Raw genomic sequence first — 13,082 nt, 5'->3', positions numbered from 1 at the left:
TCATAAGTACTAAATACAGTTTCATGTACTGTCTGCTATGCAAGTGTACAGTGTAATCTGTCAGAAATGTTCACCAAATCGTTTTCAGTCTGAATTGTCAGAGTTCTTTACTTATTAAAAGCTTATTACAGAATTGTACTTTACACATATTCATTAATTTACTCTGTTATACCAAACTGTTGATTTTTTTCTTAACTTTATTGTTGATACTTATTACTGAATTATGTGATATGTTGATGCAGGAGAGATGTCATCACTGCCTGGGCTCCGATTTTATTGCCACCAGTGTGGTCGGACATACAAGCACAAGGGGAACCTGAGACGCCATTTGCGCCTGGAATGTGGAGGGACATGGCACTATACATGCTTTGCTTGTTCAAGAAGCTTTAAACACAAGCATCACCTTACTGACCACCAACGTAAAGGAAGATGTGCAGAGTTAAATCAGAGGTTTTTGCAAAATGATGCTAAAGTTTAGAAACTGTTTAACAAGAGACATGTGTGTGTGTGTTTTTGAAAGTGACATTGATTTATAGATTCTACATTCTACTAATTCATAGGAACTTCTAGTATGCAACAAACATTTATTTATTTTTTTTTTCTTATTGTAATGTGGAATTTTGTTATTAAGTGTTGTGGATTTAGTGAGATAGTGTTTCATGTAAATTATTTCATTAATGAATTTAATGAACCTACAGATACTGTGCATAAACTGTTTTACATTTGTGTCAATGACACTGTTTATGGTGTATAAAACCTTTCCCTTTCTGTATTAACAAGGACTAGATTAGCAGAGACAATAATTTATCATTATCGTCTAGACCAATAAACATGTTTGTTGCATATAAAACTTCACCATTTTTGTATTAACAATGATTGTATTAGCAGAGACAGTAATTTAGCATTCTTGTTTGGGCTGATAAACCCTCTTGTCTCATAAAGTTTCCAGAACTGTTAAAAAAAATGGCTCTGAGCACTATGGGACTTACCTTCCCCTAGAACTTAGAACTAATTAAACCTAACTAATATAAGGACATCACACACATCCATGCCCGAGGCAGGATTTGAACCTGCGACCATAGTGGTCGCGCGGTTCCAGATTGTAGCGCCTAGAACCACTTGGCCACTCCGGCCAGCAACTGTTAAAAAATAGGAATGGAATTGTTACTGGTATCTGCAGTGTCCACACTCAGCTGGATGTTAGCTAATTCATTACTATGAGCTGTGTTCTTTTGCAAATATTGTGATGAACTAGTAGTAACAGTTAGTAGATAGCAATCTAAATTGCTTGTCAACACAAATAATGGTTAGACTTGAAGGTTATAGTAACATAAGTGAAGTGGAACACAAATATTTGACAGTATAATTATGTAATCGTGATAACTTAACAGTAGGTGATCAAGAGGGAATATTTAATATTTCATGTAAAAAAGAATCTCATGTGCTTTTCTGGTAACTTTTTCTCTTGTGTGTTTCTCACCATGGTAAATGCATATTGAAGATTTGCAGCAAATGATTCCTAACATAGAAATAAAGCCACACTTCTTGGTATATTAAAACTGTATGCTTGACTGCTATACAATTTTTGTGCCAGGAAGTTTTAAAACAGTACACACTCTGTCACAGGTTGAAAGATTCCTAAATGCAAGATTCAGAACCTAGGTCAAACTTCCAGTCTTCTGGTAAACAATATAGGACTAACTAACTTTGATTCTATAAGGAACCATTGTACGCAGTGCATGTAGACTACAACGAAGCAGAGGCACACATCAATCAGTCACGATTCCAATAGTTTTTATTATTCTTGTGAATCTAGATTTCAGCTATAAATAGCCATCCTCAGTGTATGTGAGTTACAATTCAACAGACTCACAGCAGTACATGTCATCATATGTTCTTACAGATGTATAAGCAGAAGGAAACTCTTTTGCCTGTACACCCGTAAGAACATATGATGACATGTATTGCTGCGAGTCTGTTGAATAGTAACTCAGATGCATGAAGATATCTGTTTATAGCCAAAATCTAGATTTGCAGGAATAACAAAACTAATGGGATTGCGGCTGATTGTTGTGTGCCTCTCCTTCCATATAGAACTAAATTATGTAGCTGTAGTTTTGGGATTGTTTCCAAGGGAATTGTGCAACTGAGTGTTTGGTAGGTAATGGAATTTTATGAGAGTTTAGAACTAGTGGGCTAGAACGAGTTGAAAGTTATGGTTGTTGTACAAAAACTTGGCCACTAAATTACATGTTATTCTAAACTGATACATATCCTTCCAGTGCAGAAAAATGTAAAAGTTCAAGTTACAGTTATTACAACAGCTATAACTTACATGATTTTTACCTCAAGTTAATGTTTACAAAGGAAATGCTTAAGACTAATTTCTATATGGAGAAGAACACAATTTTAATAAACACAGTTTTCTGATGTATCAGTCTGGTTTCTCCTTTCCCTTCTGATGACATATGTGATTGATTTAATCTCATTTGTGTCATACAAGTTGTGATGAGTCTTTTTAAGATTATACAATTCTACTTTCCTGACATTACAGCCAATACCATTGACACACTTTCTGAACACCTCACAATCCTTCACACCCCACCACATCCACTGCAGCATAATATGATCCTTTCCCTTCTGATGACATATGTGATTGATTTAATCTCATTTGTGTCATACAAGTTGTGATGAGTCTTTTTAAGATTATACAATTCTACTTTCCTGACATTACAGCCAATACCATTGACACACTTTCTGAACACCTCACAATCCTTCACACCCCACCACATCCACTGCAGCATAATATGATCTACAGCAAGAGTTATTGAAGCAACAGTGTGAGTCATACACTGAGGAGAGAAACTGTCATTAATATTTTCGTTTAATGGATCAGGCATTACTCTTTCATAGTCAGTCAAGCATACACAAGTATTTCGTATAATTCTTGGGAGTTGTAATGCACATTCCCTGTAATTAAGTAAATGTCATTGTCACACCTCACAGTCCTTTTGGGCTACTTCAGTTCACTTCTGTACATTATCATATATAGCAGCAGTAAGACGAAAACTGTAAAAAAGCATATACTCAACAGAGTAATTGTTATTCATATTTCCATTTAATGACACTGGTATTCCTCTTCCACCACCAGTGAAGCACACATAATAAGTATGTTCATTTTCAACCAATTTCTTCTTAGAGCTCTTACTTGCATTTGTTGTGTCATTGCTGGAATGAGCATGAACATTTAAGCAGTCATGCATCCCATACTCCATATGCAAACGAAACAGGATGCAAATGAAAAGGGAGCCCTAATTTACGGTACATTGGGAAATGCTCTCTGCCATCCACTTCACAGTGGTTTTCAGAGAAAGGATATGGATAAAGATGTAGGTGTGAGTTTAGACCTTTCTTAAGTATGCTTCTGTCACCAGTAAATGTTTATGTATTTGAAGAGTTTCAATTGAAAAATTCATTCAGGTCATACAACACCCAGAAACAAAAATCACCAATGGCTGGATCTGTGGTTTAAAGAATTGGGAAGCTAATTTATATACGTTAAAAACAAAAGCAGAGCCAATATTGAACCCACAAAACTACATTTGCTTCCATTCTGAGTTTTGTTGGTGCAGTATGTCATTGTGAACCTCAGGTTTTTGATACAGCTGTCAGGCCCCAGCCATATAGAGGGTTGCCATTAAAGTGCTAACATTTTAATTTGACAAGTTGAATTCCAGAATGAAATTTTCACTCTGCAATGGAGTGTGCACTGATATGAAACTTCCTGGCAGATTAAAACTGTGTGCCAACCTGAGAATTGAACTCAGGTCCTTTGCCTTTCACAGGCAAGTGCTCTTCCGACGAGATGAGGTATTGGCAGAAGTAAAGCTGTGAAGACGGGTTGTGAGACGTGCTTGGGTAGCTCAGCATTTGCCTGCAAAAGGCATAGGTCCCAAGTTCGAGTCTCGGTCCGGCATACAGGTTTAACCTCAGGAAATTTCACAGGTTCCATTGTTTGTAAGGTCACAAAAAATATAAGCATAATGGTTTTTGTTATTAAGGTGTGCCTGAACTTCATTTCTGACCTGATATGTGTTTTAATGTGTGAAGGATCTTGTACAAAACACAAACTGTACTGAAAGTTTTCAGCATTAAAAAGTGAGTCAGTTTTCAGTTGTATGCTATTTCTTTCATTTATTTATATAGTATTAAAGGAACTGAAATTCACTAGAAATTGGTGATAACTTTCTTATCTCTATTTTTATATTGGGATTTCTCTATTGCATGCTCCAACCATCCATTATTTAGTATAACTGAGAAAACAACAGTTTTCCTTTTTCATTTTTTTTAAAAGTTATACACGTTTTATTAATTTAATTGTTTTCTGTTGGTGTTAGCACAAACAACCTGTAGCACATTAATGATCCTTAATTAATATTTAAAAAATACAGAATCAGTTTATGGCAGCCTGTGTGTTTTGGTAATGTGTACCTGATCAGTTACATCACTTAAAGTTTTCTTCTCCATAGTAGCACCTATGGATCACTATGAATAAATGAAGAAAAACAGAAAAAAGAGCATCAAACAAAGGAAACTTTTAAAATATGAATTAAACAGATCCTTGATCTTTCATATTTAAATATTCTCATTTTGCTAATAGTTAGTTATTTAGTTAGTTACAAGTTCCATGGATTTATTGCTTATTTAATCTGACCAGTTTACAGTTCTAAGGCCCTCTCTATCTGACCAAGAGCAACACGTATCAAAGATTTTACAATAATATTGACAATAATGATAATAATAAATAATAATAATAATAATAATTGGTGAGAGTAAGCTGCCAACTAGTCTGTGGGAGAGACAGCTGTTGTGACAGAAGATGGACCATTAGCTGTGTTTTGGAGGAATTTCATTTCTCTGACATTTTAAGGTAGATTGTTCCATTGTTGGGTTCCTGATACAGAAAATGATTTAGAGAATGTTTCAGTGTCATGTGATTGCATGAAAGGGATTTTACTTTGCTGAGAATGTGTATTTCTGCTGTGCTATTCAGACAGTGGTGCAAGAGTTGCAGGAAAATTGGAGGAAGTGCAATAATTGATAAGATGATAGAGTAAACATAGGGTATGGTAATCTCTATGCTTATTGGCACATACCCATAATAATTTTCATAGGCAGGAGTGATATGGTCTGTCACAAATATGTCATACACAAGCATTCATTGCCAATTCTAGCCTGTGTGAGCTTTCATATGAAAGTCCTTGGAGAATAAAATCACCAGAGTCAAGTATGGGGAGGATTAGTGACTCCATGAGCTTCTTTTTAAGCTCAAAAGGGAATACTTTTTTACATTTCTATGAAGTGATGCTGACACTTTCTCACAGGCTGCAGTTGTGTGTTCAGTTCAGTCAAAGTCATGATTCAGAATTATCCCCAAATTCTTTGCAGAAGAAAAGGTTGTTTCTGTGCCGTGTAGGGTTAATGGTGGAAGAGATTCTTTGAACTACATGACAATGAGTGTTTTGTGAGTGACTAAGATTGCTTGCATTTTAGATGGATTAAGTTTCAACCCTATGATCTGTGCCCACTCAGACAAGATAATTAAATCACCTTTCACATGCTGGATGACTGTTCACAGGTTTTTTGGTGTTGCACTTAGATATAGTTGAAGGTTGTCAGCTTATAAGTGGTATCTGCAGTAGGAGAAAATGGTTGACACTTCATTAATATATAACGATAAAAGTATTGGGCTCAGTACTGGTCATTGTGGGACTTCTAATATTATATCCCTCTATTCTGACTTTTTTGTTCCAAACATAGTACACTGTTGGCAGGACGTAAGGAATGAGAGTAACTATTGTACAATGCTTGAAGAAAAAATTTTGACTAGTTAATTTAGCAAATAGAATGTCAAAGTTGACAGAGTTGAAAGCTCTGCTGACATACAAAAAGTGCAGGTAATAGTCACCTGTTATTTGCAGTTGTGGCCCTGCAGTTTAGCCAAAAACCAGATTGGTATTCATCCAATTATTGATGGTAAATAATTAGTAATCTGTTTGTGGACAATGTATTCTAAAGCCATGGATAATGCTAGTAGAATGCAAATAGGCCTGTAATCAGAAGGTTGTTTGCTAGAGCAGCTGCCAACTGAATTTGTGCAACAGATATCCTGACCATTGTAACGAAACTAATTGTTACATGGGGAAGACAGTGAAATTTTGCTGGGCATAATTTTTCAGTCATCAGAAAGAGATTATTTGATTTAAACAAAAAAACCTCAAAAATTTCTTGTTATTCTTGTGTTCCATAGACATCAAGAAACATGTGATCATGGGGATGTTTCTCACTGATCACATTGGCCTCCACCACTCAAAGAATTACTTCTGCTAGAACAGTTTCCAAAACATTACACTTTAGTAATTAGTTCTGCAGTGACACTTATGTAGTTCAGTTGATTTCTTGTATGTATCTCAGTTCAGTGTAACTTGGAGTAATCTGCTTCCTGCTGCTGCTGAAGTAGTCGTCTCGGTCCATTTCATCTGCTAAGTGGATCAAGTTACGTAAATTCCATGAAATAATCCAGGTGCCAAGTCATTTTATAGTGGTTTATTTATGACAAGCTGCACCATTTCTTCTTACTGGGAGCCCACTCCACATAACAGGCTACATAGTCACAATACTGTATTACAACAATTACATTATTGCACAGACTTGCAACACAGTGGTTGCGTTTATGTTTATTGCAGCTAATACTTTGAACATATTGATTTCAAATTCTTCTGAATGCCCTTCAGTTCAATATATGCCTCCAGTCAAATTAAATGTAGATGTAACCTCAACCTCCCTTTGTAATCCTGGCAAATGCTCAGCTGTACAGCATCTGTTTGTGCACATCTTCTCATTTCTTATAACCCATCAAGGGATGATGAAATACTTTCTTTTAAGACTTCCCATCTTTAAGGACTATAGCAATATTAGAGAAGGAAAGTTGCTACTCACCACATTGTGGAGATGTTGAGTCGTGATAGGCACAACAAAAAGATTCACACAATTATAGCTTTCGGCCAGTAAGGCCTTTGTCAGCAATATATATATATATTTGGGCCAAAATCTTTGCCTTTGAATATGTCTGCTTGTGTCTGTATATGTGTGGATGGATATATGTGTGTGTGCAAGTGTACACTCGTCCTTTTTCCCCCCTAAGGTAAGTCTTTCCGCTCCCGGGATTGGAATGACTCCTTACCCTCTCCCTTAAAACCCACATCCTTTCGTCTTTCCCTCTCCTTCCCTCTTTCCTGACAAAGCAACCGTTGGTTGTGAAAGCTTGAATTTTGTGAGAATTTTGTGTGTATGTTTGTGTTTGTTTGTGTGTCTATTGACCTGCCAGTGCATTTGTTTGGTAAGTCACATCATCTTTGTTTTTAGATATATTTTTCCCATGTGGAATGTTTCCCTCTATTAATAACAAAGATGATGTGACTTACTAAACGAAAGTGCTGGCATGTTGATAGACACACAATCAAACACAAACACACACACAAAATTCAAACTTTCGCAACCCAAGGTTGCTTCATCAGTAAAGAGGGAAGGAGAGGGGAATACAAAAGGATGTGAGTTTTAAGGGAGAGGGTAAGAAGTCATTCCAATCCTGGGAGCGGAAAGACTTACCTTAGGGGGAAAAAAGGACAGGTATACACTCACACACACTCACATATCCATCTGCACATATACAGACACAAGCAGACATTTGTAAAGGCAAAGAGTTTGGGCAGAGATGTCAGTCGAGGCGGAAGTCCAGAGGCCAACTTGAAATTAGTGGAGGTTGAGGCCTGGTGGGTAACAGGAAGAGAGGAGATACTGAAGGGCAAGTCCCCATCTCCGGGGTTCTGATAGCTATCAGAACTGATAGCTATCAGAACTATCTGAGAGCTATCAGAACTATCTGATAGCTATCAGAACTCCTGAGACGGGAACTTGCCCTTCAGTATATCCTCTCTTCCCGTTACCCACCAGGCCTCAACCTCCACTAATTTCAAGTTGCCGCCGCTCATACCTCACCTGTCATTCAACAATGCCTTTGCCTGTGTACTTCTGCCTCGACTGACATCTCTGCCCAAACTCTTTGCCTTTACAAATGTCTGCTTGTGTCTGTATATGTGCAGATGGATATGTATGTGTGTGTGTGTGAGTGTATACCTGTCCTTTTTTCCCCCTAAGGTAAGTCTTTCTGCTCCCGGGATTGGAATGACTCCTTACCCTCTCCCTTAAAACCCACATCCTTTCGTCTTTCCCTCTCCTTCCCTCATCCCGAAGAAGCAACCATGGGTTGCAAAAGCTAGAATTTTGTGTGTATGTTTGTGTTTGTTTGTGTGTCTATCAACCTGCCAGCGTGTTTGTTGCGAAAGCTTGAATTTCGTAAACAGACACATACATACACACAAAATTCTAGCTTTTGCAACCAATGGTTGCTTCGTCAGGAAAGAGGGAAGGAGAGGGAAAGACGAAAGGATGCGGGTTTTAAGGGAGACGGTAACGAGTCATTCCAATCCCAGGAGCGGAAAGACTTACCTTAGGGGGAAAAAAGGACGGGTATACACTCGCACACACACACATATCCATCAGCACATACACAGACACAAGCAGACATTTGTAAAGGCAAAGAGTTTGGGCAGTGATGTCAGTCGAGGCGGAAGTAAAGAGGCAAAGATGTTGTTGAAAGACAGGTGAGGTATGAGCGGCGGCAACTTGAAATTAGCGGAGGTTGAGGCCTGGCGGATAATGAGAAGAGAGGATATACTGAAGGGCAAGTTCCCATCTCCGGAGTTCTGACAGGTTGGTGTTAGTGGGAAGTATCCAGATAACCCAGACGGTGTAACACTGTGCCAAGAAGTGCTGGCCGTGCACCAAGGCATGTTTAGCCACAGGGTGATCCTCATTACCAACAAACACTGTCTGCCTGTGTCCATTCATGCAAATGGACAGTTTGTAGCTGGTCATTCCCACATAGAAAGCTTCACAGTGTAGGCGGGTCAGTTGGTAAATCACATGGGTGCTTTCACACGTGGCTCTGCCTTTGATCGTGTACACCTTCTGGGTTACAGGACTGGAGTAGGTGGTGGTGGGAGGGTGCATTGGACAGGTTTTACACTGGGGGGCGGTTACAAGGGTAGGAGCCAGAGGGTAAGGAAGGTGGTTTGGGGATTTCATAGGGGTGAACTAAGAGGTTACGAAGGTTAGGTGGACGGCGGAAAGACACTCTTGGTGGAGTGGGGAGGATTTCATGAAGGATGGATCTCATTTCAGGGCAGGATTTGAGGAAGTCATATCCCTGCTGTAGAGCCACATTCAGAGTCTGATCCAGTCCCGGAAAGTATACTGTCACAAGTGGGGCACTTTTGTGGTTCTTCTGTGGGAGGTTCTGGGTTTGAGGGGATGAGGAAGTGGCTCTGGTTATTTGCTTCTGTACCAGGTCAGGAGGGTAGTTGCGGGATGTGAAAGCTTTCACATCCCGCAACTACCCTCCCGACCTGGTACAGAAGCAAATAACCAGAGCCACTTCCTCATCCCCTCAAACCCAGAACCTCCCACAGAAGTGCTGTCCACCTAACCTTCGTAAACTCTTAGTTCACCCCTATGAAATCCCCAAACCACCTTCCTTACCCTCTGGGTCCTACCCTTGTAACTGCCCCCGGTGTAAAACCTGTCCAATGCACCCTCCCACCACCACCTACTCCAGTCCTGTAACCCGGAAGGTGTACACGATCAAAGGCAGAGCCACGTGTGAAAACACCCACGTGATTTACCAACTGACCTGCCTACACTGTGAAGCTTTCTATGTGGGAATGACCAGTAACAAACTGTCCATTCACATGAATGGACACAGGCAGACAGTGTTTGTTGGTAATGAGGATCACCCTGTGGCTAAACATGCCTTGGTGCACGGCCAGCACATCTTGGCACAGTGTTATACCGTCCAGGTTATCTGGATGCTTCCCACTAACACCAACCTGTCAAAACTCCGGAGATGGGAACTTGCCCTTCAGTACATCCTCTCTTCTCATTATCCGCCAGGCCTCAACCTCTGCTAATTTCAAGTTGCCGCCGCTCATACCTCACCTGTCATTCAACAACATCTTTGCCTCTTTACTTCCGCCTCGACTGACATCTCTGCCCAAACTCTTTGCCTTTACAAATGTCTGCTTGTGTCTGTGTATGTGCAGATGGATATGTGTGTGTGTGCGAGTGTATACCTGTCCTTTTTTCCCCCTGAGGTAAGTCTTTCCGCTCCTGGGATTGGAATGACTCCTTACCCTCTCCCTTAAAACCCACATCCTTTCGTCTTTCCCTCTCCTTCCCTCTTTCCTGACAAAGCAACCATTGGCTTCGAAAGCTAGAATTTTGTGTGTATGTATGTGTCTGTTTGTGTTTCTATCGACCTGCGAGTGCTTTCGTATGGTAAGTCACATCATCTTTGTTTTTAAATATATTTTTCCCGTGTGGAATGTTTCAACTTTCCTTCTGTAATATTGTTATATTCCATCCTGGATTTTCCATTGTTTCATCTTTAAGGGCTAGAATGAAAACTATACATGTTTTTGAAACATTTCTGAAATGAAGTGACTACATCAATGCAACTCTTCACGACATGGGCACCACAAAGATTTAATGAATGAGTACCACAAGAGAAAAAAAATTCCACTAGATTTTCTTTAATGTATGCACATGAACTTCCTGCAGATGCCAGTCATATAACTCCCTTTGTCTGGAAGCTGGAAGCCATAACATTTCAGCTGATCACAACATTTTGTCAGTTCAGTGACCAGTCTTCTGTTCACAATCAACAAACTTGAAAAAGCACTCCCTAATTCTGTATTGATTTTCTTCATCAAGGGCAATGTAAAAACATTTTGTCCATTTGTGTTTCATCGGGAATCACATCTACCTCAACAGGGAAATATTTATTAAATTTTACCTCGGTTGAAAAAGTCTGGCTACCAAAGTCTCCAGCTATTTCAATAAATTCATTCTGAACATCATGTGATAGTGAACCAGTGTTTTTCTACTTGTTATGATGCTTCAGTTTTTCTTAAATGCTCTTTCATAACTGGATCAAAGTTCACAAAAACCTCTTAAACTGCCATTTTGACCATTTCAGATTATGCCACTATCACCCCTCAAAATTAAACCTCTTTCTGCAAGGAAAAGAATCGCTTCGATTATGCCATGCAGTACTTTGAACCAGTACTGCCCTTCTCTTACAATGTTTGGGTCTAAAAGATTTTGTGTCGATGAACTACTATTTAGCATATTTTGTAATTTGCACCATTCTATGTATGAGGTTTTTTCGTCAGTGCTGCTTTCATGGCTACTCACTTTTTGTGTTATCTTTTTCAAGTCTCCCTAGTCATAGCCTAGAGCCAAATCAGATTTAGAGACACTTGTGCTTTGCAAAAAGAATCAGCAAGCAAAGCAGTAAAGGCTTTCTTTTCTTTGCTCCAAACAAGGCAGTCTCCTTTTGAAATTTTCCTATTTTTGTAAGATGCACTCAAACAAATTTGAATGGAAAGGCTGATTACTTTTTTGATCCAGTGGAAATCTTTTCAGTGTCTGCTCAGCTTCTTGTTAGCTTTTCCTACTTCTAAACTGCTGGAGCGTTCCCCCCGCACCAACCCCCCCGCCCCCCCCCCCCCCCCCCCCCCCCCCCACACACACACACACACACACACACACACATTACCGTGACTTGGCTCCTTTAGATTATCATCTTTCCTCTTCCCTGAAGCCACATATGAGTAAAATTAAATTTTCAACCAATGATCAGGTGCAGAAAGAGGTTTAGAAGTGGGGGGAGGAGCTGGCGGGAGACTTCTTAGAGGAGGGCTTCAAGAAGCTTGCGCTACAGCTTAACATGTGCACTGAATGGAATGGCCGTTCCAGGGAGAAGCATGGCCCAGCACCTTGTAGAATGCAGTGGGGAGGGGAGTAGAGGGGTGCAGAGATCCTAAAAACAGGCAGGTAGGGGTCTCTTAAAAGAGGGTGATTAAAGGTCAGGTAGGCGAGCCTAACACAGAACTTGAAAGCCGCATGAGCTTTCCCGAGACCAATAAAATACAACTAGAAAGTGAGTAGTTTATAAAAGTATGAGAAAATAGTGATAACAGAGCAATTGTTCTGGAAATAATAATGTAAAAGGAAATAGCAAGAATAACAGATTATACTGAAACAGGTATAAAATAATAATGTAAAAGAAAACAGTAAGAGCAGCAGAGAATCAATATTCCTATGATTATGTTACTAATAAATAAAATAATAATTTGAAAAGTCCTCTGATAAGAGCAAAATAATAGTGAAATAATGACTATATTGGTATGAGAAGTACAAAAATTGAACAGAAAATTTGAAACTACTACTAAAAGTAAAGCTAAACAAACAAATGATAATGGAAGGAAGGAAAGAAGGGAGGAGGATTGGGTTTGCTGTAGCATCAACATTGAGATCATTAGAGAAGGAGCACAAGCTCTAATGCTGTGAGGGAAATTGGTAGTGCCCTTTCAAAAGAACAATTCCAGCATTTTCCTGGAGCAATTTAGGAAATCACGGAAAATCTAAATCTGGATAGCTGGACTGGTTTGAACTGTCATCCTCCCAAATACAAATGATAACAACAGGAAACTGCTTTAAGGAAAGTACTACAAAATAAAATTTTTCTTTATTAAATAAAGACATAAAATTTACACACAAACTAGTGGCAACAAGAGCTGACATCTTCTTTGCTCCTAAAGCACATGAATTCAAGTTTCCATTGCAAACTGATGTTTTTCCATTGTCGGTCTTCACCATTATCCTTCCATCATTTGTCCATATGTTTTGTAGCCCAAATCTTGAGAGCGTGTTGTTCAATATTTCTAGTCTTTCAGAGGTGAAATCCTCACTTATTGTCAGAACTGTCTTCGTGGATTCCTTCTTTGGAGTGAAGATCTTAGATCTTTTCCTGTATGACACAGACTTCACTATTATGGACCTAGGTTTTGTAGATCCTGGCATCTTATGTCCCACTCTACTTCTGTCAATGTCATTCAGCA

This window comes from Schistocerca serialis, chromosome 4, assembly GCF_023864345.2.
Source record: "Schistocerca serialis cubense isolate TAMUIC-IGC-003099 chromosome 4, iqSchSeri2.2, whole genome shotgun sequence".
In the NCBI taxonomy this organism is placed as follows: Eukaryota; Metazoa; Arthropoda; class Insecta; order Orthoptera; family Acrididae; genus Schistocerca; species Schistocerca serialis.
This window is presented reverse-complemented; position numbering follows the sequence as displayed.